Raw genomic sequence first — 6,390 nt, 5'->3', positions numbered from 1 at the left:
TTTCTTCAGTTTGTGAGATTTTAATTCAAAATCAGAATTTATTTCCTTGGTTGGTATGTGGAACTAACACTTGTTTACAATCAAGCTACATTGATGTTCATTCTTTTTTGCTTCTTTCTTCATAAAAATATGTATTTATGTCTTTATTTTTGGTTAACCTAATAAATACTATATGACCTAATGTATGATATTAAAGAGAGACTTAGAGGGTAGTCCAATTAGGGGTTGGCTGTAAGATCGTAAATGAAGTCATGTAGGGTGGTTGAGTCTGTATCCACTAGTAGTGATTTTTTTTTCAATTCCTTGGATGTTGTGGCTTTACATAAAAAAATTAGTGCATGTTGTTTAACTGCCAAACCAATGACATTGACATGTGATCAAAAAATATAACATTTTGCATGATTTAAAACATGTCAATAGAGCCCACCATGTTAGACTGTTTGAGCCATAATTTTAATTTAAACCCGAAGGACCCACCCTCATGATTTTGATACGACAGGGATGGGCTCTTCCAGCCACCATTGAGTTTTATATTTTGTGTTAATCTGACCCATAGTTGAACTTTATTTCCATACTCTCGACTTTATGATTAAGTCAATTTCATCTTTTTAAACTCTGTTGCCCTTATATATTACCTAATTTCTTACGGGCCAAATTATCAAGAGCATAGACAATAAGCAAGTCTCTCCTCATTGTGACCTAATTATTTTGTAGAAAAATTGCATAACCAAATTTATGCATTTTGTGGGAATTTGACCTAGCGTAATTTCACACCAATAGAGTAGAATATTAAAACTTTTTTCTAATGACAAGTTCTAGAAAATATGATCAATATATTCACAACCCTTTAAAAACCAATTAAAACTCTTACGGGTAGGTAATCCTTTTTTTTATCTATCCTAGTGTTGGAAGGGAGGTATGCATGGAATTTAAAACCAATAATCTTAGTTTATGAGGTAATTTTTGTTGCCATAATAGACGTCACAAATCTGTGCGATAAATTTGTCCATTAGGTTATAACAAGATTGTCTAAGCATTTTTTATCACTTTTGAGATGAGTGTGCCGTTGCTGTGAGACAGAGAAGTCAAAAATTTAATTATATCTAGTTCAGTTCCATATTCTTTTTCCATCCTCTAATTACGAATTATCATTTTTGAACATTTTCCTAAACCGATATGTGTTTTCCATATATGAGTTATAAAATCGAGAGAACCTTTGAGAAAGTAATTGACTTTGAAACCAAATATCATGCCAAAATTGAATATATTGGCCATCCACTCACCTTCAATAAAAATCTAGGATTGAAAGATTTTTATATTTTTCTCCTATAACAATTTTATGATATTTATCTACACTTCTCGACGAAGATATTGACAATTTGATCTTATACTCCATCGTGTTATTTACAAAATATACTCCATATTTATTTATTAAAACTTCACACCATAAACTTTCCTTTGTATTCTGGCCTTCCAGGAAAGAACAATTTTTTGTGCTTACATGCTTCATTATTGCAGTCCTCCCTTTTCTCTTGGATCACAAATTTTTTCCTAGTGTCTTATATGTATTTTTCTTGTCATTACTCGCACATCTCCCGAAGAGAAGTCTCTTTTAAATATTTTACACATATATTATGTTTTTTGGGGTTCAATAAAATGTGTAGTTTTCTTGTATTTCCTCCCACCTCTCCCCCGATAGAAGTCTCATTCGCATGTGGTATGCAAAGTTTATGTAGTTAAAATGAGAAACATGGGGAATATTAGGTCTACTTGTCTTAATCCCGGTTGTATATTGTTTTCGGTAAGGACCACCATTGAGTTAAAATGAGAGGCTTGGCTATGATTATATCAGATGAATCCATCACCACTATTTAGCGCCTTACCCATTCTTAGTAGAGTCAACAGTATCAAAAGCTTTTTCGAAGTCCAGTTCAGTAACATTACTCTAGATTGCCCTACTTAAATATTGTGAAGCACCTCATTTGTGATGAGGATTATATTTGTGATATGCCTAACTTTCACAAATGTTGTTGGCTTAGTTGCTACGAGTTTGGGAAACACAAATTTCAACCTGTTGGCCAATAGTTTGAGTATTATTCAAATTTTACTTGGTAGGTTTACGTATTAGGTCAGTATGCATATCTTATGGTTTTGTATCATTCCTCATTTTGTGCTGAGGAATTTCACTGATACTACCTCTCCGCAATGTTAAAGCACTTTATGTCGTATTGTTGGATTCTAGGATTTATGACTTATGAGTATTCAGCTTATGAGTCCAAATTTTTCCTCCTTTATTCCTAATAACAGTTTCCCACTAACCTGGTAGGTCCAATTGTAACTTATTTGCCATAACAATATATTCCTCTGCCGCCCACCATTAAGTATTATATTTTTTGATTAATATAATTGCGAAAAGTGTAACTTGCTTTAAATGTTTTCAAAGTTGAGAACCGTAATTTGTTATGCTTATGCAGGCACTGTTCAAAAAGATGGGAAGCTCGAATCTATAACGGAAAGAAATATAGTTACTTGGGAAGCTATGGTAAGAACAATGAATATGATTTCTTATTTGTTAAAAATATTCAATTTACTAGATCATTAAATTTGTGCTAGTAATGGTCATTATAAATGGTATAAGTGTAGTACTGATACCCCTGTACACACTCACTTTGTATGTATTTGAAGACAAGAAGAATGTAAAACTCAGCTTATTTTATTATTCATGCAAGCATTTTAGACTATATAAAACTGGAATACCAAGTAACCTAAAAAACAAGAACTACATGAACCAGACTCCCTCCTCTACTCCACTACTGTTATTGCCTCCTAAAGACACACTCTTAGTAGCTGACTAAATCCAATCTGCTACACAATAACTAGCAACTATATGTATTTAAACATGTTTAGATTAAATAATTCAATAAATTCCTCCCTAATCTAAACATGGACCAACTCATGCCTACTTGTTCTCTACTACTGCAACATCCTCAACTCCAATCAGTTTCTTCATTTTCTTCGAATTTAGTTTTTCCCAACACCTTGGTCAAGATATCTGCCCTTTGCTCCTACGTGGCCACGTACTTAACAACCAATTCCCCGCGCTCAATATATTCTCGTATGAAATGGAACTAAACATCGATATGTTTGCTCCTCCCGTGCAGAACATAATTTTTCATCAACTCAATGGCTGATCGATTGTCCACAGAAAGAACCACTGCTCCAATCTGTTGTCCCATTTTTTCACTTAACAATCCACGAAGTGAAATACTTTGACAAGCTGCAATGATTGTTGCCATATATTCAGCCTCATAAGATGATAATGTCATAACTCTCTACTTGTGAGACGCCCATGACACCAAATTACCATTCAAGTAGAAACACATCCCCCTGTGCTACGTCTGTCTATTACGTCCCCAGCCAGATCACTATCCGAGAACCTAATTATCGCTTTCTTGTTCTCATCTCTAGTGTATACCAGTCCGTGATCTACTGTACCACTTATGTATCTTAATATATGATTCACAGCCTGTTGATGCTTGATTGTTAGACGCTCCATAAATCTACTAACAACACCTAGAGCGTATGAAATATCAGGTCTTGTGTGTGTTAAATATCTTAAACTCCCAACAATGCACCTGTACTCAGTAGCGTTTACAGTCTTCCCAGTCTCATCCCCGTCCAACTACAATATCTGCACCATTGGAAACCTTGACAAGTTACAGTTCTGCATACCCGATTTCTTCAGTATTTTTTTTAACATAACTTAACTAATTCAGGGTGGTGTGCATTTTCCCTTGCTATACTTCAATTCCGAGATAATACGAAAACAACCCAGATTACTCATCTTAAAATACACCTTCATTTGTTTCTTAAACTTGTTGATTTCATTAATATCAGACCCAACCACTAGCAAATCATCAACATATACCCTGACTATCAAAACACTCTCCTTCGTACTCTTGGTATACAAAGCCTGCTCGTGTAAGCACTTTTTGAAACCCAGGTCCTTCAAACACTTCTCGAATTTAGCATTCCATGCTCTAGAGGCTTGGTGTAGTCCATATAATGCCTTCAATAATTTATACACCTTGTGCTCTTATCCTTCTATTGTGAAACCTTCAGGTTGAATTACGTACACCTCTTCGATTAAGTCTCCATTCAAAAAGGCTGACTTAACATCGAGATGATGTACTTCCCAATTTTCTTTTGCTAAAAGTTATGGCGCCCTCCAAACCCGGGTCAGAAGTTTGGGGTCCAAACACACACACACACACCTTATTTATAACCTGTTTATAATAATAAAGATAAAACAACATAATATGACCCTACTTACCAACTACCATGGACCGCAACAGGTTAAAGTATGTACACAAGCCACACACACACACTTTATACTATAAACATCCAAATCCCAACTATTCAAACTCAGAACTGAATATTAAACATTATTACAAACTTTTACAAACTTAAACTATCTCAAAAGCTGTCAGCTAGCTTAACTCAATTAACCTGGACCCCTAGCTCTCGCACTGGATTGGGGATCCTCGCTACCAACTGGTTCCTTCTTAACTGGAAAAGAACATAAACAACATCGCACAAACGAGCTAACTAGCTCAGCAAGTTACAATGACAAAACTGAGAATAATGATCATCAAGTGAAAAGAGTTAAGGTATCAAGTGAATAATGATTATTTATTTAGAATTTGATATTATATTTTTATTTTAAAAACCAAGGTTAGGCTGTTGATCAGTCACGCACTAACCCCGAGCAAGGCACATAACTCTGCTCTAATTACTGGATCCAAGGAACACATTGGCCTAACTTGACCACCTATCTGGTCTGACCACGAGTCTGGTCTGACCACGAGTCTGGTCCACAATTTTATAAAACCATCCAATTCTAACATATTAACAGAATAAATAATGTAAAGCAGTAAACAAAATCATAAGCAACATTGGATGTCCAATAATGATATGGTTTCAATCTTCACAAATGAAATATGGCTATCAAATGGTGAAAAAAATGGATAACAAAAGAATCAAAGTTCCAAGGTTATAATGATTTGGTCTTTCAGAGCGTAAGGTACAAGGGTTTGAATATGTAAGCAATCTGATTCATTGTTTGGTATTTAGTTTACATATATTTGTGGAGTAGTATCATATATATGTGGTTGTTGGATCAATTTTAAAGCAATAAATAAGGTTCGGTTGGCCAAATCTGGCTTCAAAATAATTTTATAATAATTATCGAGCCTTAAAAACAATTTAAAATAATATTTTAAAGCTCGAAACTATTTTTCGGAATTTTTAAATCATTTTTAAATAATTAAATCTAATTAAATAATTAATTAAAATCAATTAATAATTAATTAAATCAATTAATGAATTAATTTTTGAATTAATTGAACCATTAATCAATTAATTATGAACTAAAATTAATTAACTAATTAATTCAGATTTATTTTTGAATTAAAAATAATTTTTGGAATTAAAATAATATTTTTTTTGGAATTTTCAGAAATTAAAAATGAATTTTTATAATTAAAATAAATAAAAAATATGATTTTTAAATAATTTGGAAACATGAATACTAAATTTGCAAGTTCTAGAAAGGTCAGCGACTGAACTTCATCTTCTTCAAAAGTTCGGGGGCCTGTTTGCAAATTTGTCGGAGTGTGGCCGGAGAACACGATTTCGGCCACCTCAGGCCACCAAACTGACAGGGCTTAAACTACAGGCTACCGACAACTTGTATATGCAATCAAAACACACAACCTTTTCCGGTGACCCGGCATAAACTTCAAAACACAACTCCGCTCAAACCGTAAATCGTCTGTTAACGAGCTATACACCAATCGATTGCAAATTTCATGATGAACAAAGCCCACTATATTTCAACATCTAATAACCCCTAGAACAAAAAGCACTAAATTTCAATTAAGAACATTCATACCGGTTATAAACCCTAATTTTAAAATTCAAAAATTAAACTTAATTTTGAACATGTTATTGAACTCCAAATCAGTCATATGACATATGAAAATCATCAGGAAAACAAGCTCTACAACATGCAATCATCAAATCATTCAAACAATCATCCGAACAAAAATTCATATTTTTATTCAAAATAATTCGAAAATAAATAAAATTACAGAAAATAAACCTTTGATTCTGCAGGAAATCAAGTTCTGGAATCTGAAAGTACACTCCAAATCCTTCGTTTTGGTTACCAAAGCTTTCCAAACATATTTCAATAACACCTTGAAACTGTAGTTTGATTCTAAGAAGGTTTTATGAAATTATGGTTTTTCTCTGGAAAATTCTATAATTACTGTTTGCAAATGATTTTCAGTATGAAATAAAATATGGTAAAGGCTATATATAATTATG

This window comes from Apium graveolens, chromosome 6 (assembly GCF_009905375.1).
Source record: "Apium graveolens cultivar Ventura chromosome 6, ASM990537v1, whole genome shotgun sequence".
NCBI classification, from domain to species: Eukaryota; Viridiplantae; Streptophyta; class Magnoliopsida; order Apiales; family Apiaceae; genus Apium; species Apium graveolens.
The sequence above is the reverse complement of the archived record's forward strand: the minus strand, read 5'-3'. Positions refer to the sequence as shown.